The following is a 14,514-nucleotide window of genomic DNA, read 5'->3' as shown; positions in this document are numbered from 1 at the left end:
GAGGTCTTCACCTTATCTCTGGCAAGGGGCCCTCACGAGGTACTATCACCCGGGCCAGGTGAACCAAGGTTTTTTTTTAACGAGGTGTTGCTCCTCCCCCTCCTCCTTTCTCTTGCATTTTGTTCTAGGGGCACTCCTTCCCAGTTAAGTTGTAGTCTTCTTGCAGATTGTCTGTTCTTTAGGTGGAAGGCGCAGGTTTGGCTTTCCCCTGGGTTGGGTTTAAGATGGTTCCCCTAATAGTAGGTGGCAAGCTGTTCGAGGGCTTCTGACAGATTCTGTTCAACAGTTTCAAAGCTGTCTGCCTGAGCGGTAATGGCGCAATCATCTGCATATATGAAGCTTTCGGTGCCTTGGGGGAGGGGCTGGTCATTAGTATATATATATATATATATTAAAAAGTGTTGGGGCCAGTACGCTTCCTTGGGGGAGGCCATATGTGATTAAAACTGTGTGTTGAGGTGGCTGGGCGGAAGAAGCAGCGCCGAGAATGCGGGGCCTGTGTGTGACATCGCCGTCCGTCGCGCAGGCGCCGGCGGCCGGCAAGAGTCGCGCCGGCACTTTCTCTTATAAATCTCCCCGTTATGGTCCTCCCAGGACTCACGCCAGACCTGTATCCAGGACACCGGCGCTTCTTTCCGGTTGCCTCTAAGGTCAGAAAGGCTGCCGACGCTGGAGACACACTTTTTAAAGCTGTGCACTACGCAGCCGGCAAAGCCAAAACGATTACGTCATGTAAGGCACAACTTCTCTGCACATCTAGCAAAAATATTTATCAGTACCACAAAACAAATAAGCTCCATCTTTAACGGTAACATCTTACTTTAACCTTCCGTTGCATGATGTTGCCATTTAGCAACAAACCGGAAAATTTACGTGTAATGTTAAGGAAACCACTGGTATACCCATGACGTTGCCGTCTTGTAACACATACAGCCTGGCTTCATCGAGATACACTGTGTTTAGCGTTATTATGTAGGTAGAAACAGTTGAAATGATCAAATTTGTGTGAAATCTTATGGGACTTAACTGCTAAGGTCTCAGTCCCTGAGCTTACACACTATTTAACCTAAATTATCCTAAGGAAAAACACACACACACACACACACACACACACACACACATGCCCGAGGGAGGACTCGAACCTTCACCGGGACCAGCCGCACGGTCCATGACTGCAGCGCCTTAGACCGCCCAACTAATCCCGCGCGGCAGGAAGAGTTGAAAATCGATAATCTTTGTGCTATTCTTTGACACTCGGCCGCAGTAGCCGAGCGGTTCTAGGCGCTTCAGTCTGGAACCGCGCGACCTCTACAGTCGCGGGTTCGAATCCTGCCTCGGGCATGGATGTGTGTGATGTCCTTAGATTGGACAGGTTTAAGAGTCGAGGGGCACGAAAGGGAAACAGTGGTTGGAGTGAGACAGGGTTGTAGCCTCTCCCCGATGTTATTCAATCTGTATATTGAGCAAGCAGTAAAGGAAACAAAAGAAAAATTTCTAGTAGGAATTAAAATCCATGGAGAAGAAATAAAAACTTTGAGGTTCGCCGATGACATTGTAATTCTGTCAGAGACAGCAAAGGACCTGGAAGAACAGCTGAACGGAATGGACAGTGTCTTGAAAGGAGGATATAAGATGAATATCAACAAAAGCAATGAGGATAATGGAATGTAGTCGAGTTAACTGGGATGATGCTGAGGTACTTAGATTTGGAAATGAGACACTTAAAATAGTAAAGGAATTTTGCTATTTGGGGAGCAAAATAACTGATGATGGTCGAAGTAGAGAGGATAAAAAATGTAGACTGGCAATGGCAAGGAAAGCGTTTAAGAAGAAGAGAAATTTGTTAACATCGAGTATAGATTTGTCAGGAAGTCGTTTCTGAAAGTATTTGTATGGAGTGTAGCCATGTATGGAAGTGAAACGTGGACGATAAATAGTTTGGACAGCAAGAGAATAGAAGCTTTCGAAATGTGGAGTTACAGAAGAATGCTGAAGATTAGATGGGTAGATCACATAACTAAAGAGGAGGTATTGAATAGAATTGGGGAGAAGAAGAGTTTGTGGCACAACTTGACCAGAAGAAGGGACCGGTTGGTAGGACATGTTCTGAGGCATCAGGGGATCACAAATTTAGCATTGGAGGGCAGCGTGGAGGGTAAAAATCGTAGAGGGAGACCAAGAGATGAATACACTAAGCAGACTCAGAAGGATGTAGGTTGCAGTAAGTACTGGGAAATGAAGAAGCTTTCACAGGATAGAGTAGCATAGAGAGCTGCAACAAACCAGTCTCAGGACTGAAGACCACACCAACAACAACAACAAGTAGTTCTAAGTTCTAGGGGGCTGATGACCTCAGATGTTAAGTCCCATAGTGCTCAGAACCATTTGACCGTGTCAGCTGCGAGAAATGAGCGATCTGTTGGATCTGTGTGGATAAAAATCCTACGTCAAGATTGCAAATGTTCTTCATTGATTATCGGTTTGGGCTCATTGAGCCATCTTCAGATCAATCTAAAATCTTGTTCAGCGTGTGACACTCATTACACATCATTTTATTATTTGGAGTGAAGTCGTCCTAATTAAATAAAATCCTGAAGTGAAAATCTTAGTTGGTTATGTAAATTGAAATGTTAATCGCTAATCAAATGTTGTTGCAGTGACCATTTTGCCACACATACGTTCAAACGCAATGATAGTTGCATCGCCCATGACAGGTTGTAAATAAGGTATCATTTTCTAACACCTATATCAGGAACAAGAAAGTGTCTGTGTGACAGACAGTTTTTGCTGAAGATCGAGTATACGTAAACACAAGCAAAAGCAGATGGAAGAGTGAATTATTTCTACCACTTAGATTGCATCAAGTTATATTTTTAAGGTAAGTAAAAATGATGCTTAATGACAGCATAGATTACGTTTCCATGTCTCTGTAACGGAACGATTAATAATCAATCAATATTTTCGGCTTTTTGTCATATGGCAACAAATCTAAAGTATTGAATAAATTAAAACTAAATCAAAATTTCTTTGTTCAGCCTGTTCCACAGCACTTTGTGGGTCAGACCCTACCCGTAGACGTTTTTGATACTGAAATAGGTTTACTAAAAAACGTCATGCAGTAGAGGATTGAAGTTAACATTGTTGTACGAAATGGTATGCCTGCAATAAAAAAAAAACATTCACTTTCTAATCTACTATGTGTATTCTCTTATTGTCCTTGTGGTCGGGGTCGTTGTTGTTATTGTTGTTGTTGTCTTCAGTCTGAAGATTGCTTTGATTAGCCTCTCCACAATATTGTGTGCAAGTCTCGCCATCTCTGAATAACCACTCCAACCTTACATTCATCTCAACCTGTTTCCTGTACTCAAGCCCTGGTCTACCAAACTGAGTACTCATTGGTGCCTCAGGATGTGTCCTATCAATCGATCCCTTGTTTTACTCAAATTAGGCCACAAATTTCTTTTTTCTCGAGTTAGATTCGGTACAACATCATTTGTTATTTGATGTATCCATCTAATTTACAAAGTTCTTCAATAGTACCATATTTCAAAAGCTTCTACTTATTTCTTCTCTGACCATTTTACTAGCCATGTTTCGCTTCTGTACAGGCCTATACACCAAACGAATACCTTCAGCAAAAACTTGCTAACTTTAAAATTCGTATTCGAAGTTAACAAATTTCTCTTTTTCAGAAACGGTTTTCTTGATATTCCCCGTTTAAGTTTTATAACCTCTATACTTTGACCATTGTCATTCATTTTTTAACCAAGCAACAAAAGTCATCGACTAGTTTTAACATCTCCTTTCCTAATCTACTCCCCTCAACAATCCTTGGTATAATACGGCTACAATCTATTATACGTCTGTTATTGTTGTTGATGCTCATCTTCAGGATGAAACACATTCCCTACACTAGCACAACGTCTGTCCTTCCAAGTCCTTTGCCGTCTCTGACAAAATCGTAATGTCGTTGGCAGATTTCAAAGTTTTTATTTCTTCTCCGTGAATTTTAGCTAACAGAATACAGCAACAAAATATATCTTGTTGGAAAAGTCAATTTTTTCTTATCATTTCCCGGTCGGTCTTCAGGTCGCCGCAATGGCTTCCTTTTGAGAGAGGCAGGAAACCAGCTAATTTGCACAAAATTGGTGTAATATATATTCTGAATACTGTATACTCTGAATATTGTGTTACGTATAGCACAACATTACTCTCCTGCTGTCCACAGAAGTTATATAAATAGAAGATGAGTTCTTTATCCTCAGAGTTACCAGCTGTATCAGTATGGAGGGGGGGTTATGGGCGCTCAACATCAGTATGGAGATCTAACTAGTATAGTGCGCAACTTCCAATTTCCACAACTCCACGCCTCCCTTCTGTTTCGGGGCAAAAAAAGCATTCGACATGTTTTGTGTATGGATCACTAACTGTCAAACTATAACAGTTCTTTTGCTCTTATAATAAAATATTGACGCCATGCCTTTTGGTAGCGGCATAACACCCTAACGGCCATACACAGCAACATGAAGTTTTTTTCTTATCGGCGTCTTTCTCTCTATGGGACAGTCCTTTCTCTTCTGAAGCTGACCGTTAAGAGTCAAGCAAACGTTTGCTTGCACTCATCTGCATTTTTAAAGGATTCACATACATTGCACTGATCTTTTTTTTTTTTTGGTACGTGAAACGATATGCTATGTTCTTTACTGAATAAGCGTTTAAACATTACTGCATTAACAAAAGGTAAAAACTGCTGCTCATGACTTTCTTTGTAGTCCCGAGAGAGCAGCCAAACTCTTGCTGCTCTCAATGAATTCACGAGTGGTCTGAGCCCTTAAATAGTGTGATTCAATTATGGGTATGGCGTTAAAGAAACTCGTGACACTTTCTTCCATTTAAGGATCTAGTGTGCAGTGTTTGTCATGGTTGCCCGTGTTGTTAGGCTCAACAAATCCGGTTTCCGATTTCAACGCCAAAGCCATTCGGATGGGTCGGTCGTTTGAATCAAGAATCGCCTTGAAAAATGTCTTCGCATCCTAAAATGCTGAATTCAATCCCCTGAAATCTTGTATAGTGGAGTAGCAATATTTGGTTTTTACAGGCTCGGTGTGTGCAATTATAAATTCCTGTTGCCACTGTAAATCCGCAAGATTCCAATAACTATGAAACGTTTCCTGCTGAACTTCGTCACTGATTTTGTCCTAACACCGTAGTCGACAACCCAGCCCACATAGTGGACGCATCTTTCTTGCTGGAAATCCCCTTTTTTTTCTTTTTTGTTTTGTTTTTAGCTAAAATGTTGTTTTTGGTTCAAATGGCTCTGAGCACTATGGGACTTAACATCTATGGTCATCAGTCCCCTAGAACTTCGAACTACTTAAACCTAACTAACCTAAGGACAGCACACAACACCCAGTCATCACGAGGCAGAGAAAATCCCTGACCCCGCCGGGAATCGAACCCGGGAACCCGGGCGCGGGAAGCGAGAACGCTATCGCACGACCACGAGCTGCGGACTAAATTGTTGTTTTTCTTTCACTTTTCTCAGACGCATACGGATGGAACTCTGACCTACATGCAACAGCATAGATGTTACTTATATGATCTTCAGAATAGATAGCAGCAGCAACTGCTCCTGTTTCATTACAGGATGTCATTATGGATGGTGCATTTCTATGACCATTTCGCTCATGTAGTATTTTATTATGGCTGTCCTCTGCCACCTCAGCCCGAGGATTTGTTTCATGGGCTTTGTGTCCTTGAAGGCATTTCTGATGAACAGAATGTTGATCCTCCGTATTATCGTGTAGTATGTCAGGCGAACTACCTGATGAAAACATCATTATTCTGCAGTAACAGGGAACAAAAGAAGACATGTAAGAATATATTCTTCAGAAGTGATATATCCTAAACTACAACTTCAAAGCCGATACGACTGAGAACGTTGGAAAATAATTCGTGTAAAGTGACGCAGCTTAAAATATCACAAACATATAATCCCGAATAGCGCAATTCACACTACAATGAACAGAATCATGTTTGCAATGGTTAAATTATAAAATACCGAGACTGAAATTCTCACTCTGCAGCGGAGTGTGCGCTGATATGAAACTTCCTGACTGATTAAAACTATTTGCGGCACCCAGACTCGAACTCGGTACTTTTGCCTTCTGCGGGCAAGTACTCTACCGACTTTTTTTTTTTTTTTTTTCCTAATCTCATTTTGTTTGCTTTCGTTCGTTGCATCTGCTAGGGGCGGACGTCGTAAGACACCCGTTTAAGTTCATCATTCATCGATTAACTTAGTTTTTTTTTTTTTTTTTTTTTTTACAGAGGGCACCTAATCCTCTGACCGAACACGCTGAGCTACCGTGCCGGCGTCCGACTGAGCTACCCAAGCGTGACTCATGATTCGTCTTCACAGCTGTACTTTCAGCAGTACCTCGTCTACTACCTTCCAGACTTCAGATGGTAGGAGATGAATGTAATACAGATACAAGTACACACATGAGATAAGAAAGGACAAATCGAAAATTATTCATGGCGTCTTCACAGCTGTACTTTCAGCAGTACCTCGTCTACTACCTTCCAGACTTCAGATGGTAGGAGGTGAATGTAATACAGATACAAGTGCACACATGAGATAAGAAAGGACAAATCGAAAATTATTCATGGAGTAAGATAGGATCAAAAGATGATAAAGGTAAAATTTTGTAAAAAAAGTAAATTTTGCTCTGTTTTATGGATTGTGGTATAATAAGTGTTACTCGACGTATCTTTATCGTTTTTTTTTTCCCCCAAAACGTTCTGAAAGGTTTCAGACATGTTAAAAGGAAGGATATGAAAATGGAGGCAAAAACGAAATGTCTTGACATGTGGAATAATCGGGTCTCCTGCGGGATGTTTGTGTCGCTCTGGCACAATATTTCGGTCATGTAAGTCGTTGCCTTCTTCAGGTGCTACCTGAGACTGCCGTATTGGAGGATCTTGTCCAGTATTAATGCCCAGAGGGCGCTGGGCGCTCTGTTTGCCGTCCGCGCCCGGCCGGCGCTGCTTGTAACGTGTTGCCTCTTCCCCGGTGCTCCCTCGGACGTCCGTGCCCGACTTTGTCGCCATCTGTGGCAGCTCTCTGAGGCCCGTTCCGCGTTGGGCGCTCCGTTCGCGGTCCGCCGCCGCCTGGCGCTGCTCCTGAGGTGTTGGCACTTCCCTGGTACTCTGGCGGTTGTCCTCGCCTGGCTCTTCCATCATCTGCGGTCGTGGCGGCTGTCAGAGGCCCGTCCCACGTCGTGAGTTGCGTTCGCGGTTCGCGCCCAGCTGGCGTTGCTCCTGTGGTGTTGCTGCTTCTTGAGGAGTTTCTTGGTTCCTTTCGTTGGGCTCTGATAAGCTCCAGAGCCGGACTCCACGCCGAGCTGAGCTGGTAACCACTGTCTCGGTTTATTAGGTTGTTTGTAACTTTGATCTCGATGGCCCCCTTTATGACACTGTCCCAAAATCTTGGCATCTGTGTCACAATTTTGGTGTTGTTGTAGTCCATTGAGTGACCGGGCTCCAGACAGTACTCCACTATGGCAGATTTGGTTGCCTGTCCGAGTCTGGTGTGCCTCTGGTGTTCTTTGCACCTGACGTCCACCGTCCTGGTTGTCTGGCCAATGTATGACTTTCCACACTGGCACAGGATGTTGTAAATGCCAGGTTTACGTAGCCCCAGATCGTCCTTCACACTCCCTAGCATTGTCCCAATTTTGGAGGGTAGATAGAAAATACTCTTTATATCATATTTTTAAAGAATTCAACTGATCTTTGCAGAAATAGGTCCAGCATATGGCAGGTATGCCACCTTCTTCGCCTCCTCTGGCACCTCTTCTGTAGGCGGTGGTGGATAGTGTTTAACGTCCCGTCGACAACGAGGTCATTAGAGACGGCCTCTTCTGTACCCTGTGGTTGGCTGGTAGCACGAAGTGCCCTTTGGATGTCTGTGGAGGAGTAGTCATTTCTGCTGAACACCAGCTGTAGATGTTCTATCTCTGTGGCCAGACTTTCCATATCCGACAGAGCCCGAGCCCTGTGAACTAATGTTTTCAAGACTCCATTCTTCTGTGCCAGGTGGTGGCAGCTACTGGCTTGAAGGTATAAGTCAGTGTGGGTGGGCTTACGATACACACTGTGCCCCAGCGTGCCATCTGCCTTCCTCTTGACCAGGACATCCAAGAATGGGCGCTGTCCATCCTTCTCTAGCTCCATAGTAAATTTTATACTTGGTTGGCATGAACTTGGATGTTCCAAACTTTGTGCCAAAAAGTAAAACTAAAGTATATGTAATGGATGATGGCTCTGAGCACTATGGGACTCAACTGCTGAGGTCATTAGTCAAAGTATATGTAAATACATACCGAGCGAGGTGGCGCAGTGGTTAGCACACTGGACTCGCATTCGGGAGGACGACGGTTCAATCCCGTCTCCAGCCATCCTGATTTAGGTTTTCCGTGATTTCCCTAAATCATTTCAGGCAAATGCCGGGATGGTTCCTTTCAAAGGGCACGGCCGATTTCCTTCCCCATCCTTCCCTAACCCGAGCTCACGCTCCGTCTCTAATGACCTCGTTGTCGACGGGACGTTAAACAACACTAACCTAACCTAACCTGTAAATACATAACTACATATACATGTAAAATCACTAACTTAATATTACTGACTACTTTGACTGATATAATTTACAATTTTCACAATTTAAAAATGTGTATAAAACTGGCAGTTGGGTCTTGGATACCTCGATGTGCTATCATTGCAGCATTCCGCCTCTTGCAAAACTCTTCTTTAATGTCGAACTTCTTATCATTACTTCCATTATGCCACAGTGGACTGCGAGTTTTTAAGCGGTCTGAGGAAGTGTTGTTTAAGACTGTATGAACTGGGAGGTCTTGTGGGTGGTGTAGTTTCCTCCATTCTCGATCGACTGCTTCTTGGCGTCGTAATTCAGGTGGTGGGATGTTGCTGATGGTGTGCATCCAGGGGATCGAGGTGGATTTTTCTGTGCCCATAATAATCCTCATTGACTCATTCAGGTGAACGTCCAGCTTCCTTGTGTGGGCACTATGTGGCCACACTGGAGCACAGTATTCGGCAATTGGGTACACCAGCATAAGTACTGTGGCACGTAAAGTCGATGTGTCGGCACCCCATGTTGTACCAGCTAGTTTCTTTATGATGATGTTTCAGTTCTTTAGTTTTTGGCTTGTTTTTGCACGTGTATTTTATGCGTCGGAGACCGACTAGTGTGACACCAAGGTATTTAGGCTGGAAATTATGTCTAACGTTTTGTTGGCAGAAGTTCACATTCAACTGCTGGTTTGCAATTCTGTTGTTTAGAGGGAATGCACAGACTTCTGTCTTTGCTGCATTTTGATGGAGTCTCCATGTTTTGTAATATGTGTTGAGAGTGTCTAAGTCTCTAGATAACATAGCTTCTCCTTCCTCAAGTTTGTACGGCTATGGCAAGATCGTCGGCATAGCAAAACTTTGCGCTAACAGTGTTTGGCATGTCACTGGTGCACACATTGAAAAGTAGGTATGCTAGGATGGACCCTTGCGGGAGCCCATTTTTCAAGGTAAATGACTTGTTCTGTTTTTGTCCAATGCTAACCTTGAAGTAGCGCTTGGTTAACATATTTCCCACAAGTGTCAGTTTCTCATTTGGGACATGCTTTTTTAACTTCAGCAGGAGTCCATCTAGCCACACAGTGTCATATGCTGCTGACCGATCAACAAAGGCCACTGACGTCTTTAATTTCTTTTGAAATCCAGCCTCAATGTAGGATATAAAGGCTAGGACCTTTTCACAATAGCTCCGCTTGCTTCTGAACCCAGCCTGATATGTTGGGGTTATGTTGTGTGTTATTCCTTGTATTCTGTTATGGATGAGTAGTTCCAGTAGTTTGAAGCACATGCTCAGCAGTGCAATTGACTGGTAACTTGAGGGGTCATGTACTGGCTTTCCAGATTTGAGGATTTCCTATGTGTGTGTGTGTGTGTGTGTGTGATCTTGAACTGTTGAGGCACCCTTCCGGTCTTGAGTACATCATTGTAGAACTACTTCAGTCAAGTTCCTTCATGTTCCCCTGTGTGTTTTATAAATTCAAGGAATATGCCATCCAGTCCTATGGCTTTTCTCATTTTCAGTGTTTGGATGGCCTCATTTATACCTATTTCAGAAAAGGGGTTGATAGTGTGGTATTATCAAGGAGGTGCCTATTCACTTCGTTCTTGACTTTTTCTTTCATGTCTGTAGGTACCTTCTCAGCTCTTGATTTTATGTGCAGTGCCAGTTCTGATGGTGTTATCTTCAGTTACTGATTGCAGATGATGTTTGCAGTGCCAAGTTTTGTTAATAATCCCCATGCCTTTCTGCTTGAATGAGTGAAATTTGAACTACACATCAGGTCCATCCATTTCTGCTTTCTTGCTTCATTTAGTCATTCTAATATTATTTTACCAGTATCAGGGTTTTCAGTTTGTTGGTATTCTGCATACATGGAATTTATTATGTGTATCTCCAGCCCAGTTTTGATTATTGTTGGGCGGTGGTGGCTTCTTGGGAAGCCGTTTAGAACTTTCCTTGTATGACTCAAGGGTGTGTGTTTTCATTGGTGGAGTGGAAACACAAGTCAGGATTAGTCAGTGTGCCACCTATCAGAGTGAACAGTTTTTGGTTCTTTGGTATTGTAGCTGAGATATAGTTTTTCTCCTTCTGACCATTCCAATAATTTTTCTCCATTTATGTCACTGTTTGTATAGCCCCAGGTTGTGTTGCCGCTGTTGAAATCACCTAGATATATGCATGGCTGGGGTACAGATGGCAAGACTGCAGTGGGCCACTGGACGTTCGGTGGTTTGTAGACTGAGACAACAGTTAGGCCACTCAGCTCAAGAGTTATCACTCATGTATCACTGATCACCTGGCAGCACACTCCTTTAATATCAGAAACTCTGTTTCTGGTGAACATGATAGAGCCATGTGTAGATGATGGCAAGTATCCTATCATTTTGTAACCTGTAACCTTTCCCCTTGCTATATTGTCTTCATTTATATGGGATTCCTGGAGGGGTATGATATCAGTGCCATGGTCTGTGGCCAGTTTGCTGAAGTAGTCACATTTGTCTTTTGTCAGTCCTACATTGATTTGTAAAATACTAATACTCTGTCCAAAATTCTTCATACTCTTTGACTGGCTCTGAGAAGAGCCTTTCTTGTAGTTTGTTTTCTTGTGCTGTTGTCTTGAGTAACCATGAGAGACTGATCTAGTATGGCTGCCGGAAGTGCAGAATTTTCGCCGTCCTGCCTTTGTAGTCCGTTGTACACCATCTCTGAGGTTGTCTACACGTCACATCCCCATATCTACATACATACCCTGCAAACAAGCATACAGTGCACGGTGGAGAAAAGGAAAGAAACTAGCTGGTACAACATGGGGTGCCGACACATCGACTCTACATACCGCAGTACTTACGTTGGTGTACCCAGTTGCCGAATACTGAGCTCCAGTGTGGCAACATAGTGCCCACACAAGGAAGCTGGACGTTCACCTGAATGAGGATTATTACAGGCACAGAAAAATTCACCTCGATTCCCTGAGTGCACACCATCAGACGACGCCAAGAAGCAATCGATTGAGAATGGAGGAAACTACGCCACCTGAACCACTTCTAGACATTTCCTTTCCTGCTCTAACAGTCCACAGGTATACTGCCGGTTCATAGTGCCCAACGGGCACAATATTTTGGCAATCAGACATATCGCCATCGTCAGGTGCGCTGACAACCGCGCGCCGGCAGTCGCGAAGACACGGGCGTCAGATCTGTCGCAGCGTCGATGTGCTTGCTACGTCCGCCCTGGTCGCCAGTTCGTACTTCTTGCTGAGAGTCTTCTTAATTACATTCAGTGCCGGGTCCCAAGCCTTGCTGAGATTGTAGCCGCAATCTCGGTTGATAAGATCGTCCCTGGTGCGAATTTCGATAACCTCCCTTATAACGCTGTCTCAATATTTTCAGGTCTGAGCCAGGATCTTGGTATGCTCATAATCCATCCTGTGTTTCTCAGACAAACAGTGCTCTGCTACCGCCGACTTATTTGGATATTTCAGTCAAGTGTGCTTTTGATGTTCTCGGCAACGATCTTCAATGGTGTGTACTGTTTGATTCCCACACTCATAGGGAATTTGGTATATGCCAGCCTTCCTCAAACCAAGGTCATCTTTCATACTTCCCAGTAATGCCCATGTTTTATTGGGTGGGCAAAAGACGGTTTTAACTCGGTGTTTCTTTAATATACGTCCGATTTTCCCCGATAGTACGCCACTGTATGGAATAAAGGCAGTGGCTACCTCATCTTCCGTGACTTCGTCCGTCTCCACAGGTTGTGCTGTAGTGATGGGACGGAGAGCGCGTCTGATCTGCCATTCAGAGTACCCGTTTTTTCGGAACACGGTTTTGAGGTGTTCCAATTCCTGGGGCAGATTCTCTGCGTCTCAAATGCTGTGTGCCCTGTGTACTAGTGTTTTTAGCACTCCATTCCTCTGAGAAGGGTGGTGGCAGCTGTCTACATGCAGTTACAGGTCAGTGTGCGTTTTCTTCCTGTACACAACCGTGGCTCAGGGAACCATCAGCTCTTCTCTTGACCATGATGTCCAGGAATGGTAATCTTCCTTCTGCTTTGGTCTCCATAGTGAATTTGATGTTTGGATGTATGGAGTGTAGGTGTGTAAGGAAATCCAGGAGCTTGTCCCTACCATGGTGCCAGATGACGAACATGTCAGACATAACGGAAGAAACAAGTAGGTTTCCAATTGGATGACGCCGAGGCTTCCTCCTCGAAGTACTCCATGTACAAATTCGCGACCACTGACGAGAGTGGGCTGCCCATTGCGACTCCATCCGTTTTCTCATAGTATTCCCCATTAAATAGAAAATACGTTGAGGTCAAGACATGCCTAAAGAGTTCGGTGGTCATCTCGTCAAATCTCTGCCCAATAAGCTCGACTGACTCTCATAGAGGCACCCTGGTGAATAGTGAAAATCGGCCGTATATTAAGGAAACACTGAGTTAAAACTGTCTTTTGCCCACCCAATAAAACGCAGGCATTACTGGGAAGTGTGAAAGATGACCTTGGTTTGAGGAAGGCCGGCATATACCAAATTCCCTGTGAGTGTGGGAAGACTTATATTGGACAAACAGTATGCACCATCGAAGACCGTGGCCGAGAACATCAAAGGCACACTCAACTGAAATATCCAAATAAGTCGGCGGTAGCAGAGCACTATTCGTCCGAGAAACACGAGATGGATTATGAGCGTACCCTGATCCTGGCTCAGACCTCTACATAATGGGACAGCGTTATAAGGGAGGCTATCGAAATTCGCACCAGGGAAGATCTTATCAACCGAGATTGCGGCTACAGTCTCAGCAAGGCTTGGGACCCGGCACTGAATGTAATTAAGAAGACTCTCAGCAAGAAGTACAAACTGGCGACCAGGGCGGACATAGCAAGCACATCTTCGCGTCCGCCGGCGCGCGGGGGTGGATGGCAAAGAGAGCGGCCCGCGGAGGGAGGGGATTTCAATCGGCCACCCGCCCTTAGGAGCTCAGTTCGTCAGCGCACCTGACAATGGTGACATGTCTGATCGCCGAAATATTGTGCCCGTTGGACACTATGAACCGGCAGTATACCCGTGGACTGTTCGAGCAACAAATACGCGGGGAGAAACTGAAGAATCATTTCCTTTCCTGTTCCACTCAGAAATAGTGTGGAAAAAATGCCTCTCTATGATCACTAATTTCTCACCTCTTATCCTTGTTAGTTTTTACACAAAATGTTATGTTGGCTGGAGTAGAGTTGTTCTGCAGTCAGCTTAGAAACACCGTTTCTTTATATTTTCTCAGTAGTGTTCTTTAAAAAAAAAAATGTCATCTTACCTTCAGAAACTCCCACCTGAGTTCCCAATGAACTATCGTAATACTTGCGTGTTCTTCAAACTTACTGGGAACAAATCCAGCAGTCTCCCTCTGAATTGGTTTGATGTTTTCCTTTAATTCGACCTGATTCAGATCCAAAACACTCTAGCAATACTCAAGAAAAGTCGCACCCTACATGCGATCTCCTTTATAGATCAACCAGACTTACCTAAAGTTCTCCCAACAAACAGAGGTACACCATTTGCCTTCCCTACCACAATCCTTAAATGCCAGTTCAATTTCACGTTGCTCAATAATACACAATGTACATAAAGTCTGGGAACACTTTTAATTATTTAATGCACAAACCAAACATTGTACAGATATCATACATATGTCATTTTGAAGAGAACCCCTGAAAGAGTTTTTTTCCATGTATACCGCCACAGCATAGTTTGGTAATTTGCTGATAGTCAGCACCAGTCGCAAACATGGCAAGTGTGGAGAGAGCTGTTTCATGAAATGGCCTCCCCGATCACCAGATCTCACTCCGTGTGACTTTTTTCTGTGGG

This window comes from Schistocerca americana, chromosome 1 (genome assembly GCF_021461395.2).
Source record: "Schistocerca americana isolate TAMUIC-IGC-003095 chromosome 1, iqSchAmer2.1, whole genome shotgun sequence".
Classification (NCBI taxonomy): domain Eukaryota; kingdom Metazoa; phylum Arthropoda; class Insecta; order Orthoptera; family Acrididae; genus Schistocerca; species Schistocerca americana.
Note: the sequence above shows the minus strand (reverse complement) of the source record.